The following is a 22,494-nucleotide window of genomic DNA, read 5'->3' as shown; positions in this document are numbered from 1 at the left end:
AAATGCAGTATCTCCAAATTTGCGGATGACACTAAGTTGGGTGGCAGTGTGAGCTGCGAGGAGGATGCTATTAGGCTGCAGAGTGACTTGGATAGGTTAGGTGAGTGGGCAAATGCATGGCAGATGAAGTATAATGTGGATAAATGTGAGGTTATCCACTTTGGTGGTAAAAACAGAGAGACAGACTATTATCTGAATGGTGACAGATTAGGAAAAGGGAAGGTGCAACGAGACCTGGGTGTCATGGTACATCAGTCATTGAAGGTTAGCATGCAGGTACAACAGGCGGTTAAGAAAGCAAATGGCATGTTGGCCTTCATAGTGAGGGGATTTGAATACAGGGGCAGGGAGGTGTTGCTACAGTTGTACAGGACCTTGGTGAGGCCACACCTGGAGTATTGTGTACAGTTTTGGTCTCCTAACTTGAGGAAGGACATTCTTGCTATTGAGGGAGTGCAGCGAAGATTCACCAGACTGATTCCCGGGATGGTGGGACTGACCTATCAAGAAAGACTGGATCAACTGGGCTTGTATTCACTGGAGTTCAGAAGAATGAGAGGGGACCTCATGGAAACGTTTAAAATTCTGACGGGTTTAGACAGGTTAGATGCAGGAAGAATGTTCCCAATGTTGGGGAAGTCCAGAACCAGGGGTCACAGTCTGAGGATAAGGGGTAAGCCATTTAGGACCGAGATGAGGAGAAACTTCTTCACCCAGAGAGTGGTGAACCTGTGGAATTCTCTACCACAGAAAGTAGTTGAGGCCAATTCACTAAATATATTCAAAAGGGAGTTAGATGAAGTCCTTACTACTCGGGGGATCAAGGGTTATGGCGAGAAAGCAGGAATGGGGTACTGAAGTTTCATGTTCAGCCATGAACTCATTGAATGGCGGTGCAGGCTAGAAGGGCTGAATGGCCTACTCCTGCATCTATTTTCTATGTTTCTATGTTTGCAGAGACAACGTTGGTGGTATTTCTCCAGCGACTTGGTGCCTACTGTACATGGTCCATGTCTCTGAGCCATACAGTAGCGACAGACCCATCTGTTGCAGGTAAAGGACTAGAATGTCTGCAGAGGCGGTACGTGGGCAAGGAACCTGGCGTTTGAATCGCACCTCTCGGGCAATTGCATTACATTTAATAACAGAGGATGATTGCATTATGTTTTAATAATGGAGGGCGATTCTCACTGCGTTTAATGACAGGGTGATCACTATAGTTCACAATGGATTGAGCACTATGTTTAATGCAGAGTCAGCCGTGGCTCAGTGGGTCGCACTCTCACCTCTGAGTCAGAAGGTTGGGGGTTCAAGTCCCACCTCCAGGGACTGGAGCACATAAATCTAGGCTGACACTCCCAGTGCAGTACTGAGAGAGTGCTGCACTGTCGGAGGTGCCGTCTTTCAGATGAGACGTTAAACCGAGGCCCCGTCTGCTCTCTCAGGTGGGTGGGAAGGATCCCAGGGCACTATTTCGAAGAGCAGGGGAGTTATCCCCGGTGTCCTGGGGCCAATATTTAGCCCTCAATCAACATAGAAAATAGGTGCAGGAGTAGGCCATTCGGCCCTTCGAGCCTGCACCACCATTCACCTCAGTACCCCTTTCCTGCTTTCGCTCCATACCCCTTGATCCCTTTAGCCGCAAGGGCCATATCTAACTCCCTCTTGAATATATCCAACAAACTGGCCTCAACGACTCTCTGCGGTAGGGAATTCCACAGGTTAACAACTCAGTGAAGAGGTTTCTCCTCATCTCAGTCCTAAATGGCTTACCCCTTATCCTTAGACTGTGTCCGCTGGTTCTGGACTTTCCCAACATCAGGAACATTCTTCCTGCATCTAACCTGTCCAGTCCTGTCAGAATCTTATATGTTTCTGAGATCCTCTCTCATCCTTCTAAACTCCAGTGTATAAAGGCCCAGTCGATCCAGTCTCTCCTCATATGTCATCCCGGGAATCAGTCTGGCGAACCTTCGCTGCACTCCCCCAATAGCAAGAACGTCCTTCCTCAGATTAGGAGACCAAAACTGTACACAATATTCCAGGTGAGGCCTCACTAAGGCTCTGTACAACTGCAGGAAGACCTCCCTGCTCCTATACTCAAATCCCCTAGCTATGAAGGCCAACATACCATTTGCCTTCTTCACCGCCTGCTGTACCTGCATGGCAACCTTCAATGACTGATGTACCATGACACCCAGGGGAAAAAAAAAACAGATTATCTGGTCATCATCACATTGCTGTGTCTGGGAGCTTGCTGTGCGCAAATTGGCTGCCGCGTTTCCCACATTACAACAGTGACCACACGCCAAGAGTACTTCATTGGCTGTAAAGCGCTTTGGGAAATCCGGTGGTCGTGAAAGGCGCTATATAAATGCAAGTCTTTCTCTCAACAAACAGAAAATGCCCCAAAGCACCACGAGTTCAGCACATCCCTTTGAAGCGTGGCGAATTCTGCCAGCGTGGGAACCCCAATGCGCAAAGTGATCCCGGTTCTGACGGAAGGCCATCGAGCTGAAACGTTAACGCTGTTTCTCTCCCCGCCGATGCTGCCTGACCCACCGAGTGTTTCTGCCACTTTCTGTTTGTATGGGGCTAAGCAACGCCTCGATTTGTTCTGGGGATGTGCCAGGGCAGGTGGGTATTGTCCATCCCATTAGTTGCCCCGGGGAAAGGTGGGGGTGTGGGGGTGGGCCTCCATCTTGAACCGCTGTGCTCCAGTTATACAGGGTATTGGTGAGGCCACACCTGGAGTACTGCGTGCAGTTATACAGGGTATTGGTGAGGCCACACCTGGAGTACTGCGTGCAGTTATACAGGGTATTGGTGAGGCCACACCTGGAGTACTGCGTGCAGTTATACAGGGTATTGGTGAGGCCACACCCGGAGTACTGCGTGCAGTTATACAGGGTATTGGTGAGGCCACACCTGGAGTACTGCGTGCAGTTTGGGTCTCCGCATTTAAGGAAGGATATACTTGCTTTGGAGGCAGTTCAGAGAAGGTTCACTCGGTTGATTCCGGAGATGAGGGGGTCGACTTATGAAGATAGGTTGAGCAGGTTGGGCCTCTACTCATTGGAGTTCAGAAGAATGAGAGGTGATCTTATCGAAAGGTATAAGATTATGAGGATGCTCGACAAGGTGGATGCAGAGAGGATGTTTCCATTGATGGGGGAGACTAGAACTAGGGGGGCATGATCTTAGAATAAGGGGCTGCCCATTTAAAACTGAGATGAGGAGAAATTTCTTCTCTCAGAGGGTTGTAAATCTGTGGAATTCTCTGCCCCAGAGAGCTGTGGAGGCTGGGTCATTGAATATATTTAAGGCGGAGATAGACAGATTTTTGAACGATAAGGGAATAAAGGGTTATGGGGAGCGGGCGGGGAAGTGGAGTTGAGTCCATGATCAGATCAGCCATGATCTTATTAAATGGCGGAGCAGGCTCAAAGGGCCGTATGGCCGACTCCTGCTCCTATATCTTATTTCCTTTCTGGAAGGGACATTAGTGAACCCGTTGGGATTTTACAACAATCAGATTACAGTCTCAATAATCATGGTGACTTTTACTGAGACCAGCTTTTTATTTAAAACGAATTCAAATTCTCAAACTGCCGTGGTGGGATTTGAACACTCGTCCCTCTAGAGCACGGTAATGAAAAAGATTTTTATACTCGACCTCAGGACTTCCCAAAGCGCTTGGTCATTAAAGTACTTTTTCTTTTGAAGCAAAGTCACTGTTGCATAAGAACATAAGAAATAGGAGCAGGAGTCGGCCATTCGGCCCCTCGAGTCTGCTCCGTCATTTGATACGATCATGGCTGATCTGATCATGGACTCAGCTCCACTTCCCCGCCTGCTCCCCATAACCCTTTACTCCCTTATTGCTCAAAAATCTGTCTATCTCCACCTTAAATATATCCAATGACTCAGCCTCCACAGCTCTCTGGGGCAGAGAATTCCATAAAGTCACGACCCGCAGAGAAGAAATTCCTCCTCATAGGGGAAACTAAAACTAGGGGACATAGTCTCCTATGAGTGGAAATATCCTCTCTGTATCCACCTTGTCAAGCACCCTCATTATCTTACATGTTTCGATAAGATCATCTCTCATTCTTCTGAATTCCAATGAGTAGAGGCCCAACCTACTCAACCTTTCCTCATAAGTCAACCCCTTCATCTCCAGAATCAACCGCGTGAACCTTCTCTGAACTGCCTCCAATGCAAGTATATCCTTCCTTAAATACGGAAACCAAAACTGCACGCAGTACTCCAGGTGTGGCCTCACCAATACCCTGTACAGTTGTAGCAGGACTTCTCTGCTTTTATACTCTATCCCCCTTGCAATAAAGGCCAACATTCCATTGGCCTTCCTGATCACTTGCTGTACCTGCGTGTGTTTCATGCACAAGGACCCCCAGGTCTCTCTGTACTGCAGCACTTTGCAATTTTTCTCCATTTAAATTATAATTTGCTTCTCAGTTGTAGTCAAGAGTGTAGTCACTGTTGGAATGTGGGAAACACAGCAGCCAATTTGTGCACAGCAAGCTCCCATAAACAGCAATGTGATAATGACTGGATAATCTGTTCAGTGGCATTGGTTGGGGGATAAATATTGGCCGGGCGCTGGGGAGAACACCCCTGCTGTTCTTCGAAATACACCACGGCTGCCAATCCAATGCAGTTAATTGGTGGAGTTCCCGAAGCCTCCCTGATAAAATGCAACATCCCCACTGACACCTGGGAGTCCCTGGCCAAAGACTGCCCTAAGTGGAGGAAGTGCATCCGGGAGGGCGCTGAGCACCTCGAGTCTTGTCGCCGAGAGCATGCAGAAACCAAGCGCAGGCAGCGGAAGGAGCGTGCGGCAAACCAGTCCCACCCGCCCCTTCCCTCAACCACTGTCTGTCCCACCTGTGACAGGGACCGTGGCTCTCGTATTGGACTGTTCAGCCACCTGAGAACTCACTTTTAGAGTGGAAGCAAGTCTTCCTCGATTCCGAGGGACTGCCTATGATGATGGGAATGGGTGACAGTGCCTTTAATGACCGCATTCTCTATGTAAATGCAAGTTCGCGCCCTCTTTGCTTGTGCACAAATTGGCTGCCGCGTTTCCCACAGTGACTACACTCTGAAAAATCTTCATTGGCTGTAAAGCGCTGTGGGAAAGGCGCTATATAAATGCAAGTCTTTCTTTCTTTTTGACCTCACTGAAGATTATGTTCTGAAGGCCCAGAGCAGGATTTGAACCCACCACCGCCAGGCTCCGAGGCAGAGAGCGAGTCAGGCTGTCGGTGTGACGTGTTCCAGCTCGCAGATTCCCCCATCCCACACCGACAAACAGATCTCCCTCTCGGTCACAGTCAGGCCCGATTAACTAACTGATGTATTACAGATGTAACACCAGTGATTACAATGTGCCAAGTCTCTGGAAATCAGGAGTGAAACCAACTGCTTGGCCTGGTCAGTGATTTACCCATCCTGAATTGCTAGTTACTATCAAATGGTGAATGAACATAATATAAGAAACAGGAGCAGGATTCGGCCATTCAGCCCCTTGAGTCTGCTCCGCCATTCAATAAGATCATGGGCTCAGCTCCACTTCCCCACCCGCTCTCCATAACTCCCTTAATCGCTCAAAAATCTGTCCATCTCCACCTTAAATATATTCAATGACCCAGCCACCACAGCTCTCCGAGGCAGAGAATTCCACAGATTTACAACCCTCCGAGAGAAGAAATTCCTCCTCATCTCAGTTTTAAATGGGTGGCCCCTTATTCTGAAACTATGACCATAGTTCTAGATTCCCCCACGAGGGTAAACATCCTCTCTGCATCTACCCTGTCAAGCCCCCTCAGAATCTGAAACATTTCAATAAGATCACCTCTCATTCTTCTAAACTCCATCGAGTATAGGCCCAACCTGCTCAATCTTTCTTCAAGACAACCAGCAAACCAGCGGGCCAGCAAAGTTACCAGAGTAATAAAGTTTTGCGATAAAATATCTTTCCCTACCCCCTCCTCCAGTATTAAAAAGGATCTTGTACTGGCGGAGACACAAGTCTCGAAAGCGAGGTCAGTTGTCTCACTAAAGACCATCCCAGACTGAATGCACCACTTATCACACGCCTCTTAATATCTCACTTAGCCAACATTTCATTCCCGACTGTTTAAAAAAAACAAAGTTATTATCACCGATGACGCACGTAGTACAAATATTGAGAGCACAGAGGAGAAAAAACAAACAGTACGCTTTTTAGAGACATAAGATGATAAGAAATAGGAGGAGTCGGCCATACGGCCCCTCGAGCCTGCTCCACCATTTAATACGATCATGGCTGATCCGATCATGGACTCAGCTCCACTTCCCCGCCCGCTCCCCATAACCCTTTACTCCCTTATCGCTCAAAAATCTGTATCGCCTCCTTAAATATATTCAATGACCCAGCCTCCACAGCTCTCTGGGGCAGAGAATTCCACAGATTTACAACCCTCAGAGAAGAAATTCCTCCTCATCTCCGTTTTAAATGGGCGGCCCCTTATTCTGAGACTATGTTCCCTAGTTCTAGTTTCCTCAGAGTAGAAATATCCTCTCTGCATCCACCTTGTCAAGCCTGCTCATTATCTTATAAGTTTCAATAAGATCACCTCTCATTTTTCTGAACTCCAATGAGTAGAGGCCCAACCTACTCAACCTATCTTCATAAGTCAACCTCCTCATCTCCAGAATCAACCGAGTGAACCTTCTCTGAACAGCCTCCAATGCAAGTATATCCTTCCTTAAATACAGAGACCAAAACTGCACGCAGTACTCCAGGTGTGGCCTCACCAATACCCTGTACAGTTGTAGCAGGACTTCTCTGCTTTTATACACCATTCCCCCCTTGCAATAAAGACCAACATTCAATTTGCCTTCCTGATTACTTGCTGTACCAGCACACTAACTTTTTGTGTTTCATGTTACAAGGACCCCCAGGTCGCATTGTACTGCAGCACTTTGTCCGTCCTTTCTGAATCCAACAGTAAAATGTACTCCGATTCACGGTTCAGGCTGGAGGATGGTGTAATCACACAACGCCTGTGGGCAACGTCTGTCCCCAATCTGGTCAACCTCAACGAGTGCTGACTGGCCTCACAGATCTTTAAATACACAAACACCAGTACTAGGGAACAATACTGCCGTGGTCGCCTTGTAACCAAGTGAACCGGAGTTCCACCATCGCAATTGGGAATTTTAGTTTTAGCTCAAGAATAAAAATCTGGTCACTGTAAAAAAGCGAGCATGAAAGCTGTCGGATTAGCACAAAACCCTAACTGGCTCACTAGTGTCCCTTCAGGGAAGGAAACCTGCTGTCCTCATCTCTAACCTCCTCTAACTAGCCACACGTACTGATTTTAGTAGAAAATGCCTTGCGCACACACACACTCGCGCAGTACAGGTAAATGTACTTAACATAAGATAACAATTAGGAGCAGGAGTAATCCATTCTTCCCCTCGAGCCTGCTCCGCCATTCAATATCATGACTGATCTTCTACCTCAACGGCACTTTCCTGCCGGTCCCTCGATTCTCAGTGTCCAACAAATCTATCGATCTCCGCCTTGAATATACTCAACGTTTCAGGATCAGCAACCCTCTGGGGTAGAGAATTCCAAAGATTCACAAATCTTCAGTGAAGAGATTTCTCATCTCAGTCTTAAATGGCCAACCCCTTGAGACCGTGACCTCTAGCACTAGACCCCCCCCCCAGCGCAAACACCCACTCAGCGTCTAAATACCGGCCTCGCCAGGGGCCGCTGGCATCTGGAGAACACAACTCCCTATCAATCGGGTTTTAATTGCACACTGACCACAAGGTCTCGGGTTCAATCCCCGGTCTGTGCCAAGCTCTTGGCTTGTCAAGTAGCGAGGGAAGGATAGAAGAGGAAGAAGAACGGGAGGGGAAAAAGAAAAAGTAACCCAGAATCCCACTCACTAATCATCATCATAGGCAGTCCCTCGGAATCGAGGAAAACTAGCATCCACTCTTAAAATGAGTCCTTAGATGGCTAAACAGTCCAATACGAGAGCCACAGTCCCTGTCACAGGTGGGACAGACAGTGGTTGAGGGAAGGGGAGGGTGGGACTGGTTTGCCGCACGCTCCTTCCGCTGCCTGCGCTTGGTTTCTGCACGCTCTCGGCGACGAGACTCGAGGTACTCAGCGCCCTCCCGGATGCACTTCCTCCACTGAGGGCAGTCTTTGGCCAGGGACTCCCAGGTGTCGGTGGGGATGTTGCACTTTATCAGGGAGGCTTTGAGGGTGTCCCTGTAACGTTTCCTCTGCCCACCTGGGGCTCGTTTGCCATGAAGGAGTTCTGAGTAAAGCGCTTGCTTTGGGAGTCTCGTGTCTGGCATGCGGACAATGTGGAGGCTGATCAAGTGTGGTCAGTGCTTCAATGCTGGGGATGTTGGCCTGGTCGAGGACACTAATGTTGAACGGGTGTTTACGCTGGCTGGGGGGTCTAACACTACTGCAGTGTTGTCCAATAAGTTAGCCACTGGCCACATGTGGTGAATGAGGAATCCAGATGTAGCTCCGATGCATTTCCGAGAAGTACATAAAAATGAGTAACAGATGCCGTTGTTGGTTGTGACCTCAATACTCATTCGCACAGTGGGTGCATGTGAACTTTAACCTTTTAGTCCGTTGGTTGGTAAAATGACAAGGGAGAAATGTAGCGTGCGCGAGCGTTTTCTGATCGTTGGAGAGTCCTTTACCTCCTTGTTCCCTGATGTTGGTTAAGTCTGGAGGTCCCGCGCAGCCGGCCCACTGGCTTTTAAGTGGAAAAAAACGCGCATGCGCAGACATTTGAATGGGACTCGCAACTGGTTAAAGGGGTCGTGCACCCAGAAAAAAGTTAGAGGGAACATTGACGTGAAGGTTCACCAGACTGATTTCTGGGATGGGGAGGGATTGTCCTGAGGAGAGATTACATAGCATAAGAAATAGGAGCAGGAGTAGGCCATACGGCCCCTCGAGCCTGCTCTGCCATTTAATTGATCATGACTGATCTGATCATGGACTCAGCTCCACTTCCCCGCCCGCTCCCCATAACCCCTTATCGGTTAAGAAACTGTCTATCTCTGTCTTAAATATATTCAATGTCCCAGCTTCCACAGCTCTCTGAGGCAACGAATTCCACAGATTCACAACCCTCAGAAGAAATTCCTCCTCATCTCAGTTTTAAATGGGCGGCCCCTTATTCTAAGATTATGCCCCCTAGTTCTAGTCTCCCCCATCAGTGGAAACATCCTCTCTGCATCCACCTTGTCAAGCCCCCTCATGATCTTATACATTTCAATACGATCACCTCTCATCCTCCTGAATTCCAATGAGTAGAGGCCCAACCTACTCAACCTTTCCTCATAAGTCAACCCCCTCATCTCCGGAATCAACCGAGTGAACCTTCTCTGAACTGCCTCCAAAGCAAGTATATCCTTCCGTAAATATGGAAACCAAAACTGTACATTACATCCTCAAAGAATTCCAGCAAATTTGTCAAACACAGAAAATAGGTGCAGGAGCAGGCCATTTGGCCCTTCGAGCCTGCACCACTATTCAATATGATCATGGCTGATTATGCAACTTTAGTACCCCATTCCTGCTTTCTCTCCATACCTCTTGATCCCGTCCCCTTCATAAATCCATGCTGACTCTGCCTGACCGAATTTTGCTTTTTCAAATATCTTGCTACTGTTTCTTTAATAATGAACTCCAGCATTTTCCCAACCACAGATGTTAGGCTAACTGGTCTCCTGTGGCATAGTCAGCTCTAGACATAACCCAGCCTGTCCGCTGGGGATGGTTACTGGCCTGGTTTGATGTTGTGAAATCTTATTTCCTACTGCCTGCACACTCACACCCCTAGCGAGTCTCACCGGAGGGAGGACGCGACGCGCACTCTCGTAAACTCACTCTTCAAAACTCTGAACACCAGAGTACCCGTGGGCACACCCTCCTTCACACCTGACAGGCTGCAAGGTCCACAAGCCGAGACTTGCTTGACCATTGCGCAGAGTTTGTGGAATTTAATTCCAAGAAAGAAGCTTCCAACATGCATCCACATGGCCTTTTTTTTTTTAAAAAACAGGACTGTTTCAACATAACTCTGAACACTTTCATCTTCCATCCCATCGCCCACACCCCCAAAATTGTTTCTCGAGATTACAGAAGACAGCTGTCTAAAGTGTATCGACTCACTCAGGAGCAGAAAACCTGCAGCTTAACCCTCGCTTGGCGACTCATTAACTCTCGAAGTGGCGGAAAATCGCTTGCTGGAGAACACATAGGAGCTCCACCATGGTTTCTCCAGATTTTTGAACGATAAGGGAGTGAAGGGTTATGGGGAGCGGGCGGGGAAGTGGAGTTGAGGCCAAGATCAGATCAGCCATGATCTTATTGAATGGCGGAGCAGGCTCGAGGGGCCGAATGGCCGACTCCTGCTCCTAATGGCGTTCTTATATAACTTGCATTTATATAGCGCCTTTAAGGTAGTAAAACGTCCCCAAGGCGCTATACAGGAGCGTTAGCACAAAAATTTAACCCCGAGCCACAAAAGGAGATAGGGCAGGCAACAAAAAGCTTGGTCAAAGAGGTAGGTTTTAAGGAGCGTCTTAAAATGAGGAAAGAGAGCACGAGAGCAAGCGAGCCGGTGAGGTTTAGGGAGAGAATTCCAGAGCTTGGGGCCCAGACAACAGAAGGCACGGCCACCGATGGTGGAACGATGGAAAGCGGGGATGCTCAAGAGGCCAGAATTGGAGGAGCGCAGAAATCTCCCGAGGGTTGTGGGCTGGAGTGGGTTACAGAGATACGAAGGGGTGTAGGGGCTGGAGGAGGTTACAGAGATAGGGAGGGGTGTAGGGATGGAAGAGGTTAGAGATAGGGAGGGGTGTAGGGGGTGCAGAGGGTTACAGAGATAGGGAGGGGTGTAGGGATGGAGGAGGTTACAGAGATAAGGAGGGGTGTAGGGCTGGAGGGGGTTAGAGATAGGGAGGGGTGGAGGGGGTTACAGAGATAGGGAAAGGTAGGGGCTGGAGGAGGTTACAGAGATAGGGAAAGGTGTAGGGGCTGGAGGAGGTTACAGAGATAGGGAAAGGTAGGGGCTGGAGGAGGTTACAGAGATAGGGAGGACTGTAGGGGCTGGAGGAGGTTACAGAGATAGGGAAAGGTGTAGGGGCTGGAGGAGGTTACAGAGATAGGGAAAGGTGTAGGGGCTGGAGGAGGTTACAGAGATAGGGAGGACTGTAGGGGCTGGAGGAGGTTACAGAGATAGGGAAAGGTGTAGGGGCTGGAGGAGGTTACAGCAAAAGGGAGGGGTGTAGGGGCTTAGAGATAGGGAGGGGTGTAGGGATGGAGGAGGTTACAGAGATAGAGAGGGGTGTAGGGATGGAGGAGGTTAGAGATAGGGAGGGTGTAGGGATGGAGGGGGTTACAGAGATAGGTAGGGAGCAAGGGCGTGGAGCAGATGAGCTAAGGGCGTAGATGGGCGATGTTACGGAGGTGGGAGAAAGTCGAAAGATATCACACTCCATGACCACTGTATGCAGACTAAAACGACTGTCCACGTTGATTTAGGGAGAACCGAAGAAAGATGGGAGAGATGCAGTACAGTAAAACTGAGATTTTACCGCAACTATTTGGCTACGGTGGCATTGTGAGCTGACATATAATCAAGATGTTGCTTTTAAATTTAAGTTAAGTGCACACAAAATTAGATCCAGATAACACACACGCTATCTGCCAATGTAAACTTGACCGTGTAAGCTGGTGTTAGATTAAGTTGCCAACAGAAATCTGCGTACCTCATCAGTGTGAGACAATGGAGTTTCTTCACATATTCCAAAGAGGAAATTAGAACTAATATTAGAATTATTTTTGCTCTTAGAGCACAGTTTAGGCTCCGAGTGCAGTGCTGAGGGAGTGCTGCACTGTCGGAGGAGCTGTCTTTCGGATGAGACGTTAAACCAAGGCTCCGTCTGCTCTCAGGTGGATGTAAAAGATCCCATAGCACTATTTCGAAGAGCAGGGGAGTTCTCCCCAGTGTCAATATTTATCCCTCAATCAACATAACAAACAGATTATCTGGTCATCATCACATTGTTGTTTGTGGGAGCTTGCTGTGCACAAATTGGCTGCCGCGTTTCTCACATTACAACAGTGACTACACTTCAAAAGTACTCGAGATGTCTGGTGGTAGGGAAAGGCACTATATAAATGCAAGTCTTTCTCTCTCTCTCTTTGTTGAGCAGATTACTCTGTCCCGTACACACAGTGAGGGGTCTAACTGTTATGACCTTGGCTCACACTATTGTACGGCACAATATTGAGCAGTCACAGTAAACTCCATTGTAGGAAACACGTACGGGATATATCAGCGACAATGAGTCTCAAGAGAATAGCTAGTAGAGACTTGCAATTTGTAACAACCACATACAAACTGAGTTGACTGAACAAAGTCTTGCGATTTTTACTGTTCTTCAGTGTGTTGTTAAAAACACACTCTCTGGTGGGAATTACAGGAGGTTAATTCTTACACCCACAACCACGACACCCCCACCCCACCATCATAACCACACCAAAAACAACTTGTATTTATATAGCGCCTTTAACATAGTTAAAAAGTCCCAAAACAAGAGGATTATGAGACAAAAACATTTGACACCGAGCAGCATAAGGAGAAATTAGGGCAAGTGTGGTCACTGCGGAAGGTTTTAAGCAGCATCTTGAAGGAGGAGAAAGAGGTAGAGAGGTTTAGGGAGGGAGTTCCAGAGCTTGGGACCCAGGCAACAGAAGGCACGGCCACCGATGGTGGAGCGATTATAATCAGGGATGCTCAGGAGGGCCAAATTAGAGGAGCGCAGACATCTCGGGGGGGTTGTGGGGTTGGAGGAGATTACAGAGATCGGGAGAGGGATTTGTAAACAAGGATGAGAATTTTGAAATCGAGGCGTTGCTTAACCGGGAGCCAATGTAGGTCAGCGAGCACAGGGGGTGATGGGTAAGCGGGTGGGTGATTCTCTGCCCCAGAGGGCTGTGGATGCTGAGTCTCTGAATATATTCAACGGCTGAGATCGATAGATTTTTGGAGTCGAGGGATATGGGGATCGGGTGGGAAAGTGGAGTTGAGGTCGAAGATCAGAAGTTCAGTCTGTTCCCAGAGGGAGGGCAATTAGACGGCTGAAGACCTCAAGACTGTCCTTGGATTATAAGGGGGCCTTTTTCCTTTGAAGCAGGTTTCCTGGAAGATGACACTGCCTATTCGCATTGACTGAATTAACTGAAGTAATAATGGTGTGTTAGCTCAACAGTGGGGCCACTCCTCAATCACATTTCACACCAAGAGTTCCCATGGCATTGTGATGGAGAGCAGTCAGCTGTTCAATTATAATCTCAAGCAGCACTGAAATCACCTTCCTGTGTCTATCGAGGTGTGTGCATTAGCAGCTTTTAACTCAGTTGTCCCAGTTCCCAAGTATTTTCACCTTAATTGAATAATAAGCTTTTTTTTCTTCGCAAACTACCTGCCTGCCATTTGAGAGAGATACACCAACCTTCACCATTTTAAAAATCACAGTTCATCATCATCATCGTAGGCAGTCCCTCGGAATCGAGGAAGACTTGCTTCCACTCCCAAAGTGAGTTCTTTGGTGGCTGAACAGTCCGATACGAGAGCCACAGACCCTGTCACAGGTGGGACAGACATTCGCCGCACTGTCGGACGCGACCTTAAACCGAGGCCCCGTCTGCTCTCTCAGGCGGACGTAAAAGATCCCATGACACTATTTTGAAGAGGAGCAGGGGAGTTCTCCCCGGTGTCCTGGGGCCAATATTTATCCCTCAATCAACATCACAAAAACAAGTTATCTGGTCATTGTCACATTGCTGTGTTTGGGAGCTTGCTGTGCGCGAATTGGCTGCTGCATTTCCCACATTACAACAGTGACTACACTCCACAAGTGCTTCATTGGCTGTAAAGCGCTTTGAGACGTCCGGTGATGGTGAAAGGCGCTATAGAAATGCAAGTCCATTCTTTAAGACAAAAGTTTCAGTTTTCTTCACAGCTGCATTGAGTGACTGGGCCTCACCGGAGATCTGACCAGCCAATGCTGCAGCTAAGAAGCTTCTGAACAAACAAACTCCAGCCGGCACAAATTAAAAAACCCGCCCGCGGTGGGCTGCATTTTACCGGCCCTTTACGCTGCGGGGCCTCGCCCTGGAGCGGTGTGAACGGCAGCGAGGAGGCCTCCAGCGCCGTGTCGCGATCCTCGGCTCGGGTTTTGCGGCGGCGCGGTGCGGAGCAGCACTGTCGGGAAGAGCTGTGCCGGGTGTGTACAGCGCCCCCTGGGTTGCGGCACCGGCGAGAGTTTTGTCTCTTGCTCAACCCGCCCGCCCGGAATCACGCCCCGCAACAATCGCCTGGGAAACCGGATCCGTCCGGCGATCCCGGCGGCAGGGAGGGCGGTAAAGTGCTGTAACGGTAAGCGCGGGCGTTTGTTCTGTTCATTTTTTCTCAACGATTTGTGCTGGCGTGGGCAATGTTTTTTTATTTAAGGTTCTCCCCACCATCGCTATCCGGTCTCTTTGAGTGCTCACGGCCCGCCACTTTAGTTTGCGAGTTTCCCACTTTTGCGCCTCAGAAGTTGTCCAACGCCTCCCTTCGCGCTGCGCCCCTCGACACAGGGCCTAGTTGGCCAAACTTCCTGACCAAAGCACAAACTAATCCCGGCCGGTAACTTGCCTGCCCTGCCCCGAAAACACGAGCAGCCTAAAATCCAACCCCCGGTTTATGCTCGATAGGTTTATATAAAAAAAACAGGACAAAGAATCTCTCTTCCAAACCTAAACCAACATGTGGACCACGGGCGCGCCCTCTCGCAGCGAGAGAAGGATTCTCGCCCAGTTACACCCTCCCTGGCCCGTGCTGAGAGCGCAGGGCTCCACAGGTCCTGGCACTCATCTCCTACTTTGCATCGGTGCCCAAATCTGATGCGAGTTCAGACAACTTAAATTGGGGCAGAGGTGGGGCAGGGAATAAAACATTTCAAAAAATCTAATCTGATCCTGCCCGAGCTTGATCGCCCCGCACGCACTTTCAGGGAGGAGGTTTTCAAACGTTTTCAGGGTTTTGATAGGAAGTCTGCTGGTGGAGAGGTCGGTGGCAAAGAGGTTGCAATGTAAAGTAGGGAGTATGAAGGGAGTGGTTAGGAGAAACTTCTCTACGCAGGGAGTATTCAGAATGCTTTGCCACAGTTCAGGCTAGGTCCGGCCTCTCTTTGAAGGGAAGAGCAGATCAACATTTGAATGAGACAGGGCTTTGGGCTTTGGAGGAGAGCAGGGCAATGGGACAAGCTTTGAACGCTCTCGCAATGTGCTGACAGACAAAATGGGCTGAAGGGCCTCCTTCCGAGCTATGCGTGTCCCATCATAGGCCGTCCCTCGTATCGAGGATGACTTGCTCCCACGCCGAAAAAGGGATGAGTTGACAGGTGTTCCAATGAAGGACCTAATATTCCAGACCCCGAACTACATCCTGAAGGGTGGAAGATGCCTGTGGGTGGATTGTTTTAACGTGGGGTGACCGTTGCACACCAGCCACCACACGGGCTTGACAGAGCGAGGTCTTGGTCCAGTGGCAAGGGTTAACCAGGACGACTGGAGACCAGCTCTGCTGCACAGACCTAGTGCGCCCACATATCGCAGTGTGGGCTGGGCCCGTACTGTCCCTGGGCCCCAACTCAAGCCTCCCCTGGGCCCTGATCACATCCCTCCACAGTCTCTCGCCGTTCCTGCCCACGCTCCAATCACCGACCTGGGCCCTGATGATGTCCCTCTTCGCTGCCGAGCCCTTTTGCACCAGCTCGCACTGCTCTCTGAAGCAGTATGCCTCCACACTGAAGCGGCCTGCATGCTGCTCTTGGCCGCTCACCACTCATTTTATGCCCTGACCTGCCGCTGGTGTGTCTATGGAGTCACCGGATAGTGATCAGAAGCTGGATAATCTTTCCTCTCCCCACCCCACAAAGCCCAATTATAGGGTAGAATTCGGGCCACTATCAGCTGACCCATCATCATCGGCAGTCCCTCGGAATCGAGGAAAACTTGCTTCCACTCAAAGTGAGTTCTCAGGTGGCTGAACAGTCCAATACGAGAGCCACAGTCCCTGTCACAGGTGGGACAGACAGTGGTTGAGGGAAGGGGAGGGTGGGACTGGTTTGCCGCACGCTCCTTCCGCTTGGTTTCTGCACGCTCTCGGCGACGAGACTCGAGGTGCTCAGTGCCCTCCTGGATGCACTTCCTCCACTTAGGGTGGTCTTTGTCCAGGGACTCCCAGGTGTCGGTGGGGATGTTGCACTTTATCAGGGAGGCTTTGAGGGTGTCCCTGTAACGTTTCCTCTGCCCACCTTTGGCTCGTTTGCCGTGAAGGAGTTCCGACACTAAAGCAGGAAGACGACTGACACCTCCCTGGGTTAGCCGCTCAGTGGGCAGCGCTCTCGCTTCTGGGTCAGAAGGCTGTGGGTTCAAGCTCCACTCCAGGGACTTGAGCATAAAATCCCAGCGGACACTCCAGTGCAGTACCGAGGAAGCGCTGCACTGTCGGACGTGTCATTAAACCGAGGCTCCGCCTGCTCTCTTAGACAGACGTAAAAGGTCCCATGGCACTATTTCGAAGAGGAGCAGGGGAGTTATCCTCGGTGTTCTGGCCAATATTTAATCCCTCAATCAACATAACACAGATTATCTGGTCACGATCACATTGCTGTTTGTGAGGCATTATATAAATATGCAAGTTTTTCTTTTGAGTTGCATGCAGTACCACACTAGTTATAGTTTACTGACTGCTGCAGGGGAGAGGTCATTTCTCATCATCCCTATGGGGACAAAAAGATGGGAAAGACTTGCATTTCGATAGCTCATTTCATAACCTCAGGACATGAAACACAAAAGGTTAGTATACAGGTACAAGTGATCAGGAAGGCCAATGGAATCTTGGACTTTATTACAAAGGGGATGGAGTATAAAAGCAGAGAAGTCTTGCTAAAGTTACGCAGGGTATTGGTGAGGTCACACCTGAAATACTGAGTGCAGTTTTGGTTTCCATATTTATGAAAGGTAAGTGGAGCTGAATCCACGGCCAGATCAGCCATGATCTTGTTGAATGGTGGAGCAGGCTCGAGGGGCTAAATGGCCTACTCCTGTTCCTAATTCTTATGTTCTTATACACTTGCTTTGGAGGCAGTTCACAGAAGGTTCACTCGGTTGATTCCGGAGATGAGGGCATTGACTTATGAGGAAAGGTTGAGTAGGTTGGGCCATTACTCATTGGAATTCAGAAGAATGAGAGGTGATCTTATCGAAGGGTATAAAATTACGTATGAGGGAGCTTGACAAGGTGGATGCAGAGAGGATGTTTCCACTGATGGAGACTAGAACTAGTGGGCATGTTCTTAGAATAAGCGGCCGCCCATTTAAAACTGAGAGGAGGAGAAATTTCTTCTGAGGGTTGTAAATCTGTGGAATTCGCTGCCTCAGAGAGCTGTGGAAGCTGGGACATTGAATAAATTTAAGACAGAAATAGACAGTTTCTTAAACAATAAGGGGATAAGGGGAGCGGGCGGGGAAGTGGAGCTGAGTCCATGATCGGATCAGCCATGATCGTATTAAATGGTGGAGCAGGCTCGAGGGGCCGAATGGCCGACTCCTGCTCCTATTTCTTATGTTATGACATCCCAAAGGGCTTTGCAGCCAATGAAGTATTTTTGAAGTGTAGTCACTGCTGTAATGTAGGAAACGCGGCAGCCAATTTGTGCACAGCAAGCTCCCACAAACAGCAATGTGATAATGACCAGATAATCCGCTTCGTAGCGATGTTGATTGAGGGGTAAATATTGGCCCCAGGACACCGGGGGCGACAAGTTCTTGTGCGTCCGCTCGGGAGCGTGGCGGTCGGGATTTGCACCTGCGGGAAGGGTCGTGCTGGGCATGCAACGCCTCGGGGAAACCAGAGCGATCCTGCCATGCCAGCGGCGGTGAAGTGGATAAAGGGCAGAAAAGGCAAGTGCCAGTATTGGTCCTTTTATTGTTTTTGTAGCAATTTGTGTTGTGGTGGCGTGGGCAAGGTTTTTGGAATATTTTCTATGTTTCTATTAAAGACGTCAAGGGGTATGGGGAGAAAGCAGGAATATGGAGTTGAGATAGAGGATCAGCCATGATCATATTGAATGGCAGTGCAGACTCGAAGGGCCGAATGGCCTACTCATAGCTTCTATGTTTCTCCCGCCCCGGCAAGGCCTTTCTTGCCGTGCTCCTGGCCCCGCACTTTAGTTGGCGAGGTTCCCATTGTTGTGCGGTGAAAGCTGTACAACGCCTCCCTTAGTGCTAGGCCCAGATGGCAGAAATTTCTCCCCAGAGCGCAGATGTTCCCCGGCCAGTAATGGAGGCGGGGCGGGAAAGTTATCACCCCGAAAATGGCAATACCCAAAATCCAGCCCTTTTAACGGCTCATGTGAAAGACGGCCCCTCCGGCGCTCCCTCAGCACTGCACTGGGAGTGTCAGCCTGGATTTATGTGCTCAAGGCCCTGGAGTGGTGCTATAACCCATGACCTTCTGACTCGGAGGCGAGAGTGCTGTTCACTGAGACACAGCTGACACTATACCTGCGTCTAGCCTCCCCCCAGGAGTACTCTATAACCAGTCTCCTATTGTACACGAGTCCGGTGTTCAGTTCTAGGAAGGATATGCAGAGGGAGTGTAGAGTAGATATACCAGAATAATACCAAGGGTTAAAGTTAGACAAACTCGGATTGTATTCCCTGGAATTTAGAAGATTAAGCGGTGATTTGACTAGCTTTCAAGACATAAAAGGGGAACAGATAGGGTAACATAGAAAAATAGAAAATAGATGCAGGAGTAGGCCATTTGGCCCTTCTAGCCTGCACCGCCATTCAATGAGTTCATGGCTGAACATTCAACTTCAGTACCCCATTCCTGCTTTCTCGCCATACCCCTTGATCCCCCTAGTAGTAAGGACCTCATCTAACTCCTTTTTGAATATATTTAGTGAATTGGCCTCAACAACTTTCTGTGGTAGAGAATTCCACAGGTTCACCACTCTCTGGGTGAAGAAGTTCCTCCGCATCTCGGTCCTAAATGGCTTACCCCTTATCCTTAGACTGTGACCTCTGGTTCTGGACTTCCCCAACATTGGGAACATTCGTCCTGCATCTAACCTGTCTAACCCCGTCAGAATTTTAAATGTTTCTATGAGGTCCCCTCTCATTCTTCTGAACTCCAGTGAATACAAGCCCAGTTGATCCAGTCTTTCTTGATAGGTCAGTCCCGCCATCCCGGGAATCAGTCTGGTGAACCTTCGCTGCACTCCCTCAATAGCAAGAATGTCCTTCCTCAGGTTAGGAGACCAAAACTGTACACAATACTCCAGGTGTGGCCTCACCAATGCCCTGTACAACTGTAGCAACACCTCCCTGCCCCTGTACTCAAATCCCCTCGCTATGAAGGCCAACATGCCATTTGCTTTCCTAACCGCCTGCTGTACCTGCATGCCAACCTTCAATGACTGATGTACCATGACACCCAGGTCTCTTTGCACCTCCCCTTTTCCTAATCTGTCACCATTCAGATAATAGTCTGTCTCTCTGTTTTTACCACCAAAGTGGATAACCTCACATTTATCCACATTATACTTCATCTGCCATGCATTTGCCCACTCACCTAACCTATCCAAGTCACTCTGCAGCCTCACAGCATCCTCCTCGCAGCTCACACTGCCACCCAACTTAGTGTCATCCGCAAATTTGGAGATACTACATTTAATCCCCTCATCTAAATCATTAATGTACAATGTAAACAGCTGGGGCCCCAGCACAGAACCTTGCGGTACCCCACTAGTCACTGCCTGCCATTCTGAAAAGTCCCCATTTACTCCTACTCTTTGCTTCCTGTCTGACAACCAGTTCTCAATCCACGTCAGCACACTACCCCCAATCCCATGTGCTCTAACTTTGCACATCAATCTCTTGTGTGGGACCTTGTCGAACGCCTTCTGAAAGTCCAAATATACCACATCAACTGGTTCTCCCTTGTCCACTCTACTGGAAACATCCTCAAAAAATTCCAGAAGATTTGTCAAGCATGATTTCCCTTTCACAAATCCATGCTGACTTGGACCTATCATGTCACCTCTTTCCAAATGCACTGCTATGACATCCTTAATAATTGATTCCATCATTTTACCCACTACCGATGTCAGGCTGACCAGTCTATAATTCCCTGTTTTCTCTCTCCCTCCTTTTTTAAAAAGTGGGGTTACATTGGCTACCCTCCACTCTATAGGAACTGATCCAGAGTCAATGGAATGTTGGAAAATGACTGTCAATGCATCCACTATTTCCAAGGCCACCTCCTTAAGTACTCTGGGATGCAGTCCATCAGGCCCTGGGGATTTATCGGCCTTCAATCCCATCAATTTCCCCAACACAATTTCCCGGCTAATAAGGATTTCCCTCAGTTCCTCCTCCTTACTAGACCCCCCGACCCCTTTTATAACCGGAAGGTTGTTTGTGTCCTCCTTCGTGAATACCGAACCAAAGTACTTGTTCAATTGGTCCGCCATTTCTTTGTTCCCCGTTATGACTTCCCCTGAATCTGACTGCAGGGGACCTACATTTGTCTTTACTAACCTTTTTCTCTTTACATATCTATAGAAACTTTTGCAGTCCGTCTTAATGTTCCCTGCAAGCTTCCTCTCGTACTCTATTTTCCCTGCCCTAATGAAACCCTTTGTTCTCCTCTGCTGAGTTCAAAATTTCTCCCAGTCCCCGGGTTCGCTGCTATTTCTGGCCAATTTGTATGCCACTTCCTTGGCTTTGATACTATTCCTGATTTCCCTAGATAGCCACGGTTGAGCCACCTTCCCTTTTTTATTTTTACACCAGACAGGAATGTACAATTGTTGTAGTTCATCCATGCGATCTCTAAATGTCTGCCATTGCCCATCCACAGTCAACCCCTTAAGTATCATTCGCCAATCCATCCCAGCCAATTCACGCCTCATACCTTCAAAGTTACCCTTCTTTAAGTTCTGGACCATGGTCTCTGAATTAACTGTTTCATTCTCCATCCTAATGCAGAATTCCACCATATTGTGGTCACTCTTCCCCAAGGGGCCTCGCACAACGAGATTGCTAATTAATCCCCTCTCATTACATAACACCCAGTCTAAGATGGCCTCCCCCCTAGTTGGTTCCTCGACATATTGGTCTAAAAAACCATCCCTTATGCACTCCAAGAAATCCTCCTCCACCGTATTGCTTCCAGTTTGGTTAGCCCAATCTATGTGCATATTAAAGTCACCCATTATAACTGCTGCACCTTTATTGCATGCACCCCTAATTTCCTGTTTGATGCCCTCCCGAACATCACTACTACTGTTTGGAGGTCTGTACACAACTCCCACTAACGTTTTTTGCCCTTTGGTGTTCTGTAGCTCTACCCATATAGATTCCACATCATCCAAGCTAATGTCCTACCTAACTATTGCCTTAATCTCCTCCTTAACCAGCAATGCTACACCACCTCCTTTTCCTTTTATTCTATCCTTCCTGAATGTTGAATACCTCTGGATGTTGAGTTCCCAGCCCTGATCATCCTGGAGCCACGTCTCCGTAATCCCAATCACATCATATTTGTTAACATCTATTTGCACAGTTAATTCATCCACCTTATTGCGGATACTCCTTGCATTAAGACACAAAGCCTTCAGGCTTGTTTTTTTAACACCCTCTGTCCTTATAGAATTTTGCTGTACAATGGTCCTTTTTGTTCTTTGCCTTGGGTTTCTCTGCCCTCCACTTTTCCTCATCTCCTTTCTGTCTTTTGCTTTTGCCTCCTTTTTGTTTCCCTCTATCTCCCTGCATTGGTTCCCATCCCCCTGCCATATTAGTTTAACTCCTCCCCAACAGCACTAGCAAACACTCCCCCGAGGACATTGGTTCCGATTCTGCCCAGGTGCAGACCGTCCGGTTTGTACTGGTCCCACCTCCCCCAGAACCGGTTCCAATGCCCCAGGAATTTGAATCCCTCCCTGCTGCACCATTGCTCAAGCCACGTATTCATCTGAGCTATCCTGCGATTCCTACTCTGACTAGCACGTGGCACTGGTAGCAATCCCGAGATTACTACTTTTGAGGTCCTATTTTTTAAATTTAGCTCCTAGCTCCTTAAATTCATTTCGTAGGACCTCATCCCTTTTTTTACCTATGTCGTTGGTACCAACGTGCACCACGACAACTGGCTGTTCTCCCTCCCTTTTTAGAATGTCCTGCACCCGCTCCGAGACATCCTTGACCCTTGCACCAGGGAGGCAACATACCATCCTGGAGTCTCGGTTGCGGCCGAGAGAGAGAAACGATTCCCGCTGGTTGGGGAGTCTGGGACGGGGGAC

The 22,494-nt window shown here is 48.8% G+C and overlaps 1 protein-coding gene across 1 annotated transcript in view; it reads right to left on the bottom strand.

Annotated features, from left to right (window-relative positions):
- Window positions 1-22,494, bottom strand: part of stk11ip (serine/threonine kinase 11 interacting protein) — a 194,639-nt gene that overhangs the window by 42,589 nt on the left and 129,556 nt on the right. The window lies entirely within an intron of this gene.

Source organism: Pristiophorus japonicus, chromosome 3 (assembly GCF_044704955.1).
Source record: "Pristiophorus japonicus isolate sPriJap1 chromosome 3, sPriJap1.hap1, whole genome shotgun sequence".
NCBI lineage: Eukaryota > Metazoa > Chordata > Chondrichthyes > Pristiophoridae > Pristiophorus > Pristiophorus japonicus.
Note: the sequence above shows the minus strand (reverse complement) of the source record. Positions and strands in the feature narration are given on the sequence as shown.